Here is a 16,318-nt window from a genome sequence, read left to right as displayed (position 1 = left end):
GAAGCAATACCATGGCAGTTGCAGCCAGAGGTGACTAACACTCACGCAGGGAGCCGCTGGGTGACACCAACCCCAGGATGCCTCCCGGCTGGGCTTCTACAACAATGGAGCCCAGGCAAGGCCTGCTATTCTCTATCTGGACGACCTTGAGAAGTTAAGCCTCAGTCTCTTCATCTTAAAGCTTGGAATACTGTAGCATGGATTACAGGCTTTGCCATGGACTGAAGTGTGTCCCCACAAAATACATTGAAGCCTGAACCTCAGTATGACGGTGTTTGTAGTCGGGGCCTGTGGGGAGGCAGTCAAGGTTAAAAGGGTCAAAAGGGCGCTTCCAATTCAACACAGCTGGCATCCTACAAGAGGAGGAAGAGACACTGGCACTCACTCTCTCCACCCCATGAGGATGCAGTGAGAAGGCGGCCATCTACAAGCCAAGAAGAGAGCCCTCACCAGAAACCAAACCTGCTAACACCTTCACTATGGACCTCCAGCCTCCACACTGTAGGAAATCAATGTCTGCTGTTTAAGCCGCCCAGTCTCGGTGCTTTGTTAGGGCATCTGGAGCTACCGAGACAGACTTTCTGCAGAGAATTGAAGGTTCTCAAGGAAATCTCAGGAGAAACCTCAGTAACCACAACGCAATGGAACTGCTCCATTCAAGCAGGCCAGGGGTTTCGGATTTCAAGTTTTGAGTCTTGCCTGTCCCCTCAGCATTCCCCCCAATAGGCACCCTCTGCAGTGGTCCCTGAACCTCCTTTGACCTCCAGAGCTCTGGAGAAGACCCTTGGAAAGCCACTGGGCTGGAGTCTGACTTTTCAGGTACCACTCCCTTGCCTTCTAGGGCAGATGGGGCTCAAGTATCACTGACTTCAGGAACAGAACTGTGCCTCCAGAAATTATCTGTCAACGCAGCTATAGACATGTTGAAGAAGAGGTGCCCTTCTGGTACCCAGATAACCACAGGGTACCGTGTGGAGACAACACGGGGCAGAGCTGCGGACATCACAAGCTGAGGGAACAGCACATGCAAAGGCTCAGAGACACAAGTGGCACGGATTGGGTGGGGGGGAAATGTGGAAGGTGGAGGATAAGTGCAAGGAGGGAATGTGGGCTCAAGGTGGGTGTGGCCCCATCCTTCTTAAAGCAGGATTCAACAGAGAAAGGAAATGAGAGCTTCAAGGCGTCAGTATGCGCAGGTCCGCAGACAGCACAGACAGGCTTGGAACCAGAAAGACAGCAGGAGTGCCTGTCCTACTGGACAGAATGCCTGACTCCCCTGCAAGGCCACTTTCCCTCCCTCCTGGACCCCTCATTAGGCCTCGCTACCATCTCCCCAACTTCCAGAGATAGTGCTTTGCAGACAAGATCTACTGCCAGGTCCCTCAACGTCCCTTTGCTCCTTCGTACAATGCACCAAAACATGGGAAGCAAGCTACATTTGCAAACCACACATATACTCCCCCAGAAAGGGCTCCCTAATGCAGTCCCCCCACTTCCCACATAGAGACTTGAGGGCGCCAGAGGAGGCCCTGCAGGGGCCAGCTCATACAGCAACAGCTCCAGTCTTTCAAAGTAAGCCTAGGCAGGCGGGACCCAAGGGCACCCCAGCTCTCCTCCAGAGCTGCTTTTCTCATTTCCGTGTGCAGCCTGCAAGGCCTGGGGGTGGAGAGCAGGCCTGAGAACGACCCCCACCCCCCAGCACACAGTGGATCCGGCCCTTCCCGGCCAGGAGATGCTGGTCGCAGGAAGACATCCTTCACATCTTCTCTGCCACCAGGAATCACACTCCCCAGAACTCAAGTTCCACTCCACCAAGCTCGAGTCAGGCTTTGATCTTGCAGGAAACGCCCACGCAGAGTCACTCTCCAGGACCGGAAGGATGCAGGAGCCAGCTTCAGCAGAACTCCTGGCTAGCAGCTCTGCCTCGCAGTGTAGAAACTGTCTCAAAATGTAAAACAGATGAGCCTGTTTTAAAGAAAGTTATTTATATTGCGGAATCTTTCAGAGCAAGCAGAAACTTGAAGAGCCTTATCACCTGGGGCACAAAACCAAGGATACTCGAGTCTTCTCTCACCAGAGAAATGGATGTGATTTTTACTGAAACATAACAAGGAAATGCGTTGGTTTGAGGCTATTTCTTGATTTCTGCTTCTGATAACGTATGCATGCCAGTCCTAATCAAGAAAGAATGGCATTCAATAAGCTGACAAAAAACTCTTTTCCTGCGAATTCCCTACCTTGAAGGTCAGGATTAAGAGTGAAGCATAGAAATTAAATTAAACCAGGGGGATGGAGCTGTATGTAAATTTTGCTGGCTTTTCAGAAAAGGACTGGACCTCTGTCTGTCCACCCATCTGGAGGCAGGGCATCAGATGATGGACGTGGATATATGGGGGTTCTGCTCAGTGTCATCTGTGTTTTAATCAATCTGGCTAACGCTTAATTTTTTAAAAATAACATTTGGGGCCAGGCGAGGTGGCTCATGCCTGTAATCCCAGAACTTTGGGAGGCTGAGGATCACCTGAGGTCGGAAGTTCGAGACCAGTCCAGCCAACATGGTGAAACCCTACTAAAAATAGAAAATTAGCCAGGTGTGGTGGCGCGTGCCTGTAATCCCAGCTACTCGGGGGACTGAGACAGAAGAATTGCTTGAACCTGGGAGGCAGAGGTTGCAGTGAGCTGAGATCGCTCCACTGCACTCCAGCCTGGGTGACAGAGTGAGACTCTATCTCAGGGAAAAAAAAAAAAAACAGTTGGACCTAAGGCTGTAGTTGAAATATTGTGCTAGACTCACGCTGGCTGAGAGCCGGGGACATGTTTATACTATTATCCAGGTAGCACACAAACGGGAGATACACACTCTCCTTTAGTGTTTGGAGATTTTTAAAGCAATTGCAATTCTTAAAAAGTATCATTATTGTCTAGGAGCATCAGGACTCGTAACAATGGATTGCAGTGAGTCTCCAGGGAAACATTCCCCAGTGCTAAGTGCAGTTCCACAGTGACCACCCTCCATCAGCCCATCCGAACAGATGTCGAGCAGGCACGTCTAGCAGGTGCCCACATTTCAGAAGTGACTCTAGGGCTTTGCTTGCCTGGGATCACTTTGCTCAGCCTTACTATGGGACCAAACCCTTTCTTGTGTGGTTCTATAATTTTAGGAGAATCACAGGAAATGTTCCCACCAACTCTTCTTTACCTCCCAACGATAGTCAGATGAGATTTCCAGGCTTTTCTTGATTTCAACAAGGAGAATCAATCCAGGGGTGAGGAAAGAGAACAAGAGCTCAAATAAAGGGGCCCTGGAGGTAGAAATAAACTGCCACATGGAAAACATCTTGACTGCCGAAAATGCAATCTCTTCACTTTCAAAGATGTGCTTCGAAGCTCCCCTCTTCTCTTCAACTTTCCTGTTAAAACTAACACTTCCAGATTTGGCTTTATCTAGCGGAAACCGAAGGCCGACCGATGTTTACCAGCGGGATTTGACAGCGTGATGTCTCACAGAAAGTTCACCCCTCCCAGACATGGGTCCCTCGGCTTCCTGCCTTGGAAGCACAGCAGCACGCATTGTGGGAAGGTGAAGAGCTTCCCTAAGGATGACCCGTCCAATCCGGTCCACCTCACAGCCTTCCTGGGATACAAGGCTGGCATGACCCACACCATGCGGGAAGTCGACAGGTCAGGATTCAAGGTGAACAAGAAGGAGGTGGTGGAGGCTGTGACCATTGTGGAGATGCCACCCATGGTGGTTGTGGGCATTGTGGGCTACATGGAAACCCCTCAAGGCCTCCAGACCTTCACTGACATCTTCGTCAGTCTCCAGATACTGATGTATTCACTGAGCACATTAGTGATGAATGCAAGAGGCGTTTCTATAAGAACTGGCATAAATCTAAGACAAAGGCCTTTACCAAGTACTGCAAGAAATGGCAGGATGAGGATGGCAAGAAGCAGCTGGAGAAGGACTTTAGCAGCATGAAGAAGTACTGCCACGTCATCTGCATCATTGCCCACACCATATGCACCTGCTTCCTCTGTGCCAGAAGAAGGCCCACCTGATGGACACCCAAATGAACGGAGGCACTGTGGCCGAGAAGCCGGATGGGGCCCGCGAAGAGGCTTGAGCAGCAGGTACCTGTGAACCAAGTGTTTGGGCAGGATGAGATGATAGATGTCATCGGGGTGACCAAGGGCAAAGGCTACAAAGGGGTCACCAGTCGTTGGCACACCAAGAAGCTGCCCCACAAGACCCACGGAGGCCTGCGCAAGGTGGCCTGGATTGGGGCATGGCATCCTGCTCGTGTGGCCTTCTCTGTGGCACACGCTGGGCAGAAAGGCGACCATCACTGCACTGAGGTCAACAAGAAGATCTGTAAGATTGGCCAGGGCTACCTTATCACGGACGGCAAGCTGATCAAGAACAATGCCTCCACCGACTATGACCTGCCTGACGAGAGCCTCAACCCTCTGGGTGGCTTTGTCCACTACGGTGAAGTGACCAATGACTTTGTCAGGCTGAAAAGCTGTGTGGTGGGAACCAAGAAGCGGGTGCTCGCCCTCCGCAAGTCCTTGCTGGTGCAGACGAAGCAGCGGGCTCTGGAGAAGATGGACCTTAAGTTCACTGACACCACCTCCAAGTTTGGCCATGGCTGCTTCCAGACCATGGAGGAGAAGAAAGCATTCATGGGACCTCCCAAGGAAGACCGAATGGCAAAGGAAGAAGGAGCTTAATGCCAGGAACAGATTTTGCAGCTCATGAGGTCTCAATAAAAGTTATTTTTCACTGGGAAAAAACAAAAACAAAAAAAAACCAAAAAACTAACACTTCCAAGGAAGCCGGCTAGAAAGAACCCTGGGCTCCGAGCCTGACTCCCACCCCAGGCCACATGGCCCTGTTCATGTGTAATCCGTAGCCCTAGAATCAAGTATGACTTCCTAAAGAATGTGGACTTCTGGAAATTACTACAGAGTATCTGACCTTCTGTTTCATTATGCCCTTTATTGTGCTTCATCATACCCTTACATTTCGAACTTTCTTTTATACTCTGCAAGTATTACGTGAATACACTCCTCTCTGAGTCACACTTGTACATAAAGCTGAAGTCCCCTGGACATAACTTGAACCTCCCCAGATGTAAGCAGTTAGTACTGTGTCATTTACACTCTCAGGTCTTCCTCTGCCTGTAGGAACATGGTGTTTTGAACATGCTGTTTGGCCTAAATCGCCAAACTATCTATGTGCTATCTTGCAAATGACTTTTCGTTGAGCTATAACGTGGAGATCTTTGAGGTTTGAACCACCTCGTGTTTTTTTTTTCCATTGCTGTGTAATATTCCCTAGCACTAATATTCCATAGGTATGGGTTGGTTTTCTGGTCATTTCCAAAACAGTAAACACTTAGTTATAATGTTTCTTTTTCTCCCACAAACAGCATTGCCATAAATATCCTCATACTGACTTCTCTGTGCCCTGAGCTCAGTGTGTCTGGAAGGCAAATCCCAAGACATAGAATTACTGGGTTCATGGGTGTACCTGTTACTGATTTTAAGAAAGACAGCTGACTGTCCTCCAAAGCGGATGTGGTAATCTACACTTCACCGTTTATTAAAATGCCCAGTTCCCCATACCCTCACCTTAAACCCTGCTGATATGATAGCTTGAAATCATAAGTTATGTTATTTTCTGTTTCTTAATATAGTGTGGAAGATGGAATAAGGATCCACCCAAGATGGCCACATCCTAATCCCCAGAACCTGTGACCACGTCGCCTTACATGGCTAAGGGGACTTTGTGGGCATGATTACATTAAGAATCCTGGGCCGGACACAGTGGCTCACGCCTGTAATCCCAGCACTTTGGGAGGCCAAGGCGGGTGGATCACGAGGTCAGGAGATCTAGACCATCCTGGCTAACACAGTGAAACCCTGTCTCTACTAAAAATACAAAAAATTAGCCAGGCATGGTGGGCACCTGTAGTCCCAGCTACTCAGGAGGCTGAGGCAGGAGAATGGAGTGGACCCAGGAAGGCGGAGCTTGCAGTGAGCAGGGACTGCACCACTGCACTCCAGCCTGGGCGACAGAGCGAGACTCCGTCTCAAAAAAAAAAAAAGAAAAGAAAAATCAATTCCATATATTCCATAGGTCTGTGTGTGGATTATCTATTCTCTTCTTTTGATCTATTTGTCTATTTAATTACAACAACACATTTTGACACTGGGTAAAGCGAGGTTCTCACAATAATTTCACTTTTTCAAAACTGTCTTGGTTCTTCTTGCTCACTTTCAGTTCTACATGGACTTCAGAAACAGCAAGCCAAATTCTATAAAATACTATTGGGGTGCTAGTTGGAACTGTATTAAATTTGTATTTTAATTTCGAGAGAACAGATATCGTTACAATATTACTTTCCCAGTAACAACAGGGTTTTCTGGCCGGGTGTGGCGGTTCATGCCTGTAATGCCAGCACTTTGGGAGCTGGAAGCGGGTGGATCACGAGGTCAGTAGTTCCAGACCAGTGTGGGCAACATAGTGAAACCCCGTCTCTACTAAAAGTACAAAAAATTATCCAGGTTTGGTAGTGTGTGCCTGTAATCACAGCTACTTGGGAGGCTGAGACAGGAGAATTGCGTGAACCTGGGAGGCAGAGGCTGCAGTGAGCCAAAATCGCACCATTACGCTCCAGCGTGGGTGACAGTGCAAGACTCCGTAAAAAAATAACAACATAACATAACATAACATAACATAACATAACATAACATAACATAACATAACATAACATAAGACAACAGGGTTTTCTTCTCCAGTTAGTCTAATCTTCTTTCAAATTTTTCAGTGAAATCTCAGGAGTGTGGAGCATTTCTCACTAAGGTTACTCCTGGGTATCTGAATGGCTTCGCTGCTACTGTAATTGTTTTTCTATTACTTGTTTTTATGGTTACAGGTATATACAAATGCCACTGATGTTTCTAAGTTGGTCCTGAATCCTCCAGCCAACCCACTACCTCTCTGTATTGGTGCTAACATTTTCCGTTGAGTCCCTTGCATTCTAAATAGAGACAACTGAACCAACCACAACTAATGAGAGTTTTATCATTTTACAAAACGTATACCTAACGTTTGCTTCATTTATCTCCCCCACTTGGAGAAATTCTGCCATATCCAATAAACTCATGTGGCTCTTTGCAACGTCCTAGTGTCTTTGAGACCAGCTTCATCTTTCATGAAAGTGGCTATGCCTGCTATACAGCAATGACTCCATCCCAGATGGTGGAGGGAGCTGCATTCAAAACATAATACAGGAGGATTTCCTGAAAGAGGTACAGGGGGCAGCATTTTATATTTTCTTCACACCAGGAAACTTGAGCTCATCTGGATTCAGTTGAAAGGGCAGAGTCACAAATAAATGGGGGGGGGGGGAACCACACACACACACACACACACACACACACACACACACACACACGCATGATGTTAAGTCCCTAAGAAGTCAGTAAAAAATAGGGTCCATGTAACAGGCCAAGGAACTGTCCTTCAAAAAGTTAAAGAAATCATTCCTATCCTAATAGGAAAGAAGAGGACAAGGATGCCTATAGGAAAATGGACCAAGAACTTGGGGGATTTCCCTCCTGAAGACTTCTTCCTCCTCTGAAGAGAGTGTAGAGAAGGGAGATTTCTGACCTTCCCACTGGCACAGGCCTCTGCCACCGGACTTGGTGCAGCACTGGACACGGCTGCCCCTCCTGGGCTCGCCACCTTTCTTGCTCCCTCTTCAGCGCATGCTCCATGAGCACACTCCAGAAAGGCTGGGGGTGGGGGCTGGGGGGTGGTGAGGGTGAAAATAACAATCATGGAGCAGGGAGGACCAGCCCCAGAGCAAGGCGATGAGGTGGCCAGGCTGTGGGAGACTGGCCGAGGACCGGGGCTGAGGCGTGCCGGGTCTGGTCTATGCCTGGGGTTGGGCCTTTGCCCGTGGGACTGCCAGGCCTGAGTCCAGAGACCAACACAGCAGGGCTCCTCCGGGGTGGGCCTGATCAGAGGGCACCAGGACTCAACGGCCAGAGGGGGTTTAAAGACCCGACCAGAGTTCCTGGGAAAGGTAACCATGCTGTGAACGGGTAAGGTGCGCCCAAGAGTTGACGTGAGGTGGAAGAAGGGGAGGTGGCAGCAGAGGACCAGCCTGGGGTCAGAAAGGTGGCACTGGGGCAGAGTGAAGCAGAAGGTCCCGGGAGGTGTGGCTCCACACAGATGGCCTTTGCAGACACAGTACTGCGACAAGTCAGGGTGGGAGGGCAGGTGCTACCCAGCCTCCAGCCCTCCCCTACACCCTGATCAACACAAGAGACTCAGGAGGGTGCAGGACCCACTCTGGAACCCCGAGGAGTGGTACCCACCCCTATAACAACAGGCAGCACTCCTTAGACCAAGGGCTAGCTCACCCCCTTGGTCCTCAGCTCTGGGTACTGGCTGCTAACTGAAGACGACAGGACACGTCCCACTCGACATCCCGCTCTGAGACAACTACAGTGCCCAGGAAGATGCTGTGACAGTAACGCATGAAGAGCCGAGTTGATCAAATTTCATGCATGAATATTCGACTCAGCCTGATGGGGCTGTGGGCAGCACTGACTGGGAAATGGCAGAGACATAACATCTAAGAGGATGCAGCAAGCTGTGAGCAGAGTGAGGGTGCATGAGACACTGAGGAACAGTGTTCCTTGGCCAATATCTGTAATATTTCCATCATAGATTGGGCTCCCCAAGAAGTCAATCCAGAGTGCATTTGGGAGGTGAAGTCAGGGGGCCCTGGAAGTGGAGTCAGAAGGAGAGGAGAAGGGGAAGAGGCCCAGAGGTAGTGCATGAGCAGGCTCCTGCTATGGGCAACACCACGCAAGACACTGGGCCCCTATGGGAGGCCACGTAGACCCTACATCTCAGAGCTGCCCACCCCATAGGCAAGGCAGCTGGAGCATTCACTACCCAATGAGGGCTAATTGTTGGAGGACTGCCGATAGCAGGGGATGCAATGGCTCCCAGCACCCCAGTGTACCTAGACTGTAGACCAAGTACCCTGGCCAGAAAAGGCCTGTGACCAAGTCCCAAGGGCTTGGAGTCGGCAGCCTGCAGGAGGTGGTGAGGCACAGGATGGGGCCAGTGGCAACACTGTCCACTACATAATGACCAAGGCTTGACTGGCACGGTCTTTTCTTGTCACAGACACACCCTGCTGCTGCTGACCTTCTGTGCAAAGGCAGCACTCCATTTGCAGAGTTGTCACTGCAAAGTAATGAAGCAGTAATTTCATTTTATCCTGAATCCCTCAGTGAAGGAGACTGGCCTTCCTATTGCTGCCCCAGTTTTGCAGATGAAAAAAATGAAGAGCAAGTGTCCTCTTTTAAGGAGCCAAGGTCATGTGATAGGAGGAGTGCAGGACGAGAATCGCAGGGCCCTGGAGTCTCCGCTGCCTCTGAGAGCAAAACCACTTACACATGCACTTTTAGTCTCACTGCTTTGCCTCTCGTTAGAGGTAAGGTTTGAATTGTAAAGTGCTGTTTAAGTAGCATTGCCACCGGCCATTTGGCTTGGATGAGCCAGCAGGGAATTAGCAAAGGCTTTTATTTTAAAAACTACTTTAATCCATCAATTAGAATAATTTGTAACTAGAAGATATGCCTCCAATATTTTAGTAAAGGCAAATGAAAACACACATCAATAGGTTATATTACAACTGATGATAAAATGCTTCAAACAACATCTTCAGGAGAATGGAATTGTCCTGTAGGCCTTGTGAACATAAAATTTAACTTAATTACTCTTAAAAAATCTTAACTTTAAATCAAATTATCACCCCACGCCCCATCCCAACAAGTGCCTCCCCTTATCCCGCAGGGCCCCACGTTCACATTAGACTCAATGCTCACAGGCTGGAGGAAGCTCCTGCTGGATTGCTAATAGTTGGTCCAAGAGTCCATGCATCCTCACTCCTGGCAAGAGAGCAGCACGTGCCCAGAGAGCCTGCGCCCTGCAACTTTCCTCCCACAGGTGTGTCTGAGGGTACACGACAAGCGCTCCTGAGATAGGACTCAGTCCAGAGAGATCAGGGCAGACCATTCAGCCCTCCGGCCATGGCAGCCTGGCCCTAGGCAAGGTCAGGAGGTCATGCAGGCTGAAAGTCCTGATCCCAGGCTGAGAAGGGAGGGGTGAAGGTTCATCTCCCACAGCACTGGAACAGTCCTTTCCACTGAACAGTGACGTCCACCTCCAGTTTCCTGCCCCCAGTGGCAGGGTAAGCATCTTAGAGAAGGAAGGGACACCCAGGGGCAATCAGCCTGCCTTCGCTGGAGGATGATTCTCTCCAGCAGGGCAGCAGCGTGAACAGGCTTCCTCCTCTGGCTGCTGGTTTACAGATATCATGACATGTGGCATGGATGAGGGAAGTGGGGATAGTATGGGGGAGAAGCATCTGGAAGCAGAGGACCAGCGTAACTACACAACTCTGGGATGCGACCTCAGAGAGGAGGGACCAGGGCGGCCTTGGGGTCAGCACCCCCCCCAGAGAGACTGCTGCATAGGAGTCTGATACACCTGCCGGCCGGGTTAGGCGCTGGGGCTGCACCATCAGGAAGATCCTGGGGCTCTGGGTTCCAGGAACCCCCAGTGAGCCCGAGAGGCAGAAATAAACAGGTTCCGGAGGTTACCCGTAAAATCTTGGAATGCTGTCTTTCTAGCATTTGTTGGGACTGCCCACCAAAAAGTAAATTTAAAAGAAAAACAAATTGTCCTTGTAGCCCATAAATAAGCTGGGTGCAGCGGCTCAAGCCTATAATCCCGGCAACTCAGGAGGCTGAGGTGGGCTCGAGGCCAGGAGTTTGAGACCAGCCTGGGCAACATGGCAAGATCCTGTCTCTACGAACAAAATAAAATTAGCCAAGCATGGTGGTATGTGCCTGAGTCCCAGCTACTTGCGCGGCCGAGGCGGAAGGATCACTTAGCCCAGCAGGTGGAGGCTGCAGTAAGCTATGGTTGCAGCACTGCACTCCAGCCTGGGCAACAAAGCGAGACCTTACTAAGCTTAAAATGCTGTTAAGTTAAACTGCATGTCTGCGCTAAATTGCATTCCCCCAAAATTCACAGGTTGAAGCCCTGACTCCTAGTACCTCAGAATGCATTTGAAGATAGACTTTTAAAGAGGAGATGAAGGTAAAACAAGGTCATATGGGTGGGCCCTACCCCAACGTGACTGGTGTCCTATAAGGAGAACAGATGAAGACACAGACACACACAGAGGGACGACCTCGTGAGGAGTCAGGGAGAGGACAGCCAACTGCAAGGCAAGGAGCAAGGCCTCAGGAGACACCAACCCTGCTGACACCTTGACGTCACACTTCCCCTTCCAGGGCTGTGAGAGAATGAACGTTATTTAAGCGGCCCAGTCTGGGGTGGGTATTGACGTCACACTTCCACCTCCAGGGCTGTGAGAGAATGAACGTTATTTAAGCGGCCCAGTCTGGGGTGGGTACTTACGGCAGACTGAGCAGACTAACACGATGTCCTTGTCTGAGGCTCTACCTCTGAAACAGATGGCCCATCACAACGGCAACTCCCAACACGCGCTGGATGCTTGCTGTGCCGGGTGTTCGCTGTTCAAGCTCATAGAGTCCCCACAACAGTCCCATGCTGGGGGTATTATTTTAACCATCCTCAGTGGACGAGGAACAAATTCCACCATTCTCTACTAAGGTACTCACTGAGGTCACCTTACTGGTAAGTGGCAGAGTCCCTGCCTTGAGGCTCCAGAACCCGTGTTCACTCCCAGAACCTATGTTCACTCCCATCCCCTAAAACAACCCTTCACCAGGCGCCTGAGCACACTCACGTGCAGTGTGGCAGAGAGGGGACTGGACCCTGGCTCCTGAACCTGCCACCTCGTTTCACAGGTGACCATCAGGGAGGCTGCCCCTCCTGCAGTCAGTCACTGCCTCCTCCCCTCCCATCCAGCTACGCAGGTCTAACCATTTTTAGAATCCCACACGTATTACAGAAACAATTCCCCAAGCAGTATGAAGGCAGCCTTTCCTTTTGCACAGGAACCACTCGCAGCCAGGCCTGACCTCACTGGGCAGGCGGTGGGGCCTAGCACGCCCCGCCACTCCAGGTCCCAGCTTGGAGCAAGGGCTTTGTGACTGCCAGGGCTTCGGCGGGATTTTTACACAGCCTTGCCTTTATGAGCAACTGCGACCAGCATGAGGAACTGAGTCAACTAAAAACACACTTTTTAAAAACATTCCAGCAGGTCATGTTCTGCAGCAGGAGACTCGCAGGCACCATTAGAAAAAGGCCTTTGTAAATCCAGGGCCTGTGTGCAGAGCCGTGCCTGACTGCGTCAGGAGTCAGATGTTACACACAGGCTGCTGGGCAGGACCCAGGACGAGGGGGTGGCAAGCCCGGAGGCAGGCCCCTGTCTTCTGGGCCGGCAGGGGCAGCCAACTTCCTCCCTAAGGAGCTTAAATCCCCTCCCCTCCGCCCCCTCCCCGCAGCTCCCAGCGATCAATCTCCCTGGGAGGGGCCTGGAGCCACAGGGCAGCCCTTGTTTCCCTGCAGGTTCAACAATCTGGTTTTCATTGAATGGAGTTTTTAGTGCTCTCCCACCACATTCTTCTTTAATTATGATAAAAGAGAGTAACTTAATCAAGCATAAATCCTGTTGAAATGAACAGGAGAAAATAAAGGGGTTAACTTGGAGGAGGGGGGGAGAGGGTGGAAAGGACGACCACAGGTCCTCCGGATTTAGGCCGCCAAGCCCAGCAAATAAAAACCAAGGCTGCTTCCCACCCAGAATCCGGTCCTAATCCTCCTGCTGGAAGAAGAAACGAAGGTTGGCCATGGCCTGCTCCACTGAAGCACCTGGGGAACAAAGACCACAGATCACCAGGCTGTGCCCAAAGACAGGACCCCGAGTTCCTACAGCCTCCAACCTGGGCTCCTATGCCTCACACCAACGGCTGACTAAGGGCCGGTGCAGCGGGGGCAGGGGAGCAGGTTACTGCTGGCAGCTCACCTGGGCCATGAGAAGGCACAGGCACACATGCACACACACGTGCATCCACATGGGCATAGGCATCTGAGCCCAGGCGCACACATGCGGGCACCTGCGTGCACATATGCACACATACGAATGCACACACACTCGCACACACACTCACACGGGCACACATTCACACAGGCGCACACTGGGCACACACCCCACAGAGCAGTGGTTCTCAAAGTGCCCCATGAGAAGCAGCAGCTGCAGCCCCAAGAAAAGTCCTTAGAAAGGCAGAAATCTCAGACCCAGCCAGATCTGTGGGTGGGGCCAGGCAATGTGTACTTAACAAGCCTTCTGGGCTACAATTTGAGAACTGCTAGGAGGCAAAGTGTTGAGTTGAAAAACAAGATCACAATATTATCAGTTCACTTAAGGAGACATTTTGTGTGTGCACTACAGCTCGCAGGCAGTAATAATAACAATAGCACTCAGCCATCCCTCAGGGCCTCTGCATGCCACAGGGAATCCTAAGTCCTGACAAGAACCAAGTCATGTAATCCAGTGCCAGCAACTCCAGCTTACTGATGAGGTTTACAGAAAGGTTAAGCAGCTCGCCCAAGATCATGCAGTTATCGGGGGGGCAGAAGAGGAATCCGAGCCAGGCATCAGGCTCTACTGCCCACCTCCTGAACACACAAAGTGCCAGGTGTCACCCGGGACACCAGGCGAACAGGGTCGCCGCCAAGGAGGGATGAAGAACAAATGCTGGGAAGGCCCCAGTGCAAGGGGCTCAGGAGCCGGGCAGCATGGGTCCAGCGAAGCACAAGGCCCAGCCTGGTCAGTCCGTTAAGTTTGGTGACCTACAAAGAGATTCAGGGCAAGGTAAAGGCCCTAGGCAGGGGTGGAACTCAGTCCTGCCAAGAAGGAGCATCTGAAAGTATTCCTTCTTTTTTTTTTTTTTTTTTGGAGACGTAGTCTCACTCTGTTGGAGTGCAGTGGTGCGATCTTGGCTCACTGCAACCACGGCCTCCCAGGTTCAAGCAATTCTCCTGCCTCAGCCTCCTGGGTAGCTGGGCCTACAGGCGAGCCACCAAGCTTGGCTAATGTTGAATATTTCTTCACGTCCTTATTTGCCATTTATGTATTTTCTTTGGATAAATGACTATTCAGGTTTGTATTCTGACTGAGTTGCCTTTTTTACTATTTAGTTGTGTTTGGATTTGTCGGCTTGGGCTGCCATAACAAAATACCATAGACTGGGTGGCTTAAACAACAGGAACATATTTCTTACCGTTCTGGACGCTAGGAATCCAAGATCAAGGTGCTGGCAGATTTGAGGGCTGCTTTCTTGCTGTGTCCTCACATGGTGGAGGGTAAGCAAGCTCTGGTTTTTCTCTTTTTTTTTTTTTTGAGACAGGGCCTCACTCTGTTGCCCAGGCTGGAGTGCAGTGCTGTGATCATGGCTCACTGCATCCTTGAACTCCTGGGCTCAAGCAATTCTCCTGCCTCAACCTCCTGAGTAGCTGGGACTACTGGCATGTGCCACCGTGCAAGATAATTTTTACATTTTTCTTCTGCAGAGACGGGGCCTCAGTATGTTGACAAGGCTGGTTCTGAACTCGTGGCCTCAAGTGATCCTCCTGCCTTGGTCCTCCAAAGTGCTAGGATTGCAGGCATGAGCCACCACTCCTGGCCTCTTCTTCTTATGAGGGCACTAATCCCATCATGGGGACCCCACCCTTACGACCTCATCTAAAACCTAATGACTTTCACAAAACCCCATCTCCAAATGCCATCACATTGGGCGTTAGGGATAAGAATTTGACGGGGAAGGGGATACATTCTGTCCATAACAGTGTTCTTTATATAATAGATAACAAGTCCCTTAACAAACATATAATTTAAAAGTATTTTCTCCCATTTTGTGAGTGTCTTTTTACCTTTTTGATGTTATCTGTTGAAGCACCAAAGTTTTTAATATTGATGAAAACTAATTTATGTATTTTGTTATTGCTTTGTCTTTTGGTATTATTTCTTAGAAACTGTTGTCTAACTCAAGGTTATGAAAAGTTATGCTGTATTCTCTTAATAGTTTTATACTTTCAGCACTTACATAGTCTGTGATGCATTTTGAGTAAATTTTTGCGTACTTAGTGAGGAAGTGTTCCAACTTCATTCCTTTGTGTGCAGATGTTCATTTATTCCAGTACCAGTTGTGGAAGAGACTATTCTTTCTCTTGCATTGTTTTGGCAACATTGTCAAAAATCAGCTGGCCTTAATGTGAAGGTTTATTTCTGGACCTCTATTCCATTCATCTGCAGATCTGTATGCTAATTTTATACTAGTACCACACTACTTCAGTTACTGAGAAGTCTTTGAGTCCTCCAACTTAGTTCCTTTTATTTGTTTCAACATTGTTTTGGCTATTCTGTATTCCTTACATTTCCATATGAATTAGAAGCAGTAGATCAATCTCTGCAAAACAAAACAAAACCTCAAAAACTAGGTGAGGATTTTGGTAGGGATTGTGTTGAATCTACAGAAAAATGTATTTCCATCTTTAACAGTATTAAGTATTCTGATCCATAAACACAGGATGTTTTTCCATTTATTTAGATCTTTAAAAAATTTCTTTAAACAATGTTTGTAGTTTTCAGAGTGTAAGCCTTGTACTTTTTTGGGAGGATTAAATTTCTTCCTGAGTAATATATTATTTTTTTAATGCTATTGTAAATGGAGTTGTCTTGGTTTCATTTTCACATCGTTTATTGCTAGCATATAGAAATACAACTGATTTTTGTATATTCATTTTGTATACACACGGGATGTTTAATTTTAGGTGTCCACTAGACTAAGGAGTACCTAGAGGATGGTAGAGCATTACCTTCCGGTGTGTCTGTGAGGGTGTTTCCAGAGGAGACTAGTGTGAGAGTTGGTAGACTGAGTAGGGAAGATCTGCCCTCAATGTAAGTGGCACCATCCAATGGGCCTGGAGAGAACAAAAAAGGTGTCTCTCCTGCAACTGAGACACCCTCCTCTTGCCTTCACACGTTAGCACTCCAGGTCTTCCAGCCTTTGGACTCCAGGACTCACACGTGGCTCCCTGGGTCCTCAGGCCTTTGACCTTGAATTGAGCCGTGCCCTGGCATCCCAGGGTCTCCAGCTTGCAGACGGCCGACTGTGTACTGTGGACTTTCTCAGCCTCCATGATCGCTGTGAGCCAGTTCCCCAAATGAATCCCCTCTCATGCATTTCCATATGTACATCCTATTGGTTCTCTCTCTCTGGCGAA

General features: G+C 49.4%; 1 protein-coding gene and 1 pseudogene across 2 annotated transcripts in view; one reads left to right on the top strand and one right to left on the bottom strand.

Annotated features, from left to right (window-relative positions):
- LOC105498836 (receptor tyrosine kinase like orphan receptor 2) overlaps positions 1 to 16,318 on the bottom strand; it is a 219,246-nt gene that overhangs the window by 113,119 nt on the left and 89,809 nt on the right. The window lies entirely within an intron of this gene.
- Positions 3,497 to 4,734, top strand: LOC105498835 (large ribosomal subunit protein uL3-like; annotated as a pseudogene).

This window comes from Macaca nemestrina, chromosome 14, assembly GCF_043159975.1.
Source record: "Macaca nemestrina isolate mMacNem1 chromosome 14, mMacNem.hap1, whole genome shotgun sequence".
Lineage (NCBI taxonomy): Eukaryota > Metazoa > Chordata > Mammalia > Primates > Cercopithecidae > Macaca > Macaca nemestrina.
The sequence above is the reverse complement of the archived record's forward strand: the minus strand, read 5'-3'. Positions and strand labels throughout refer to the sequence as shown.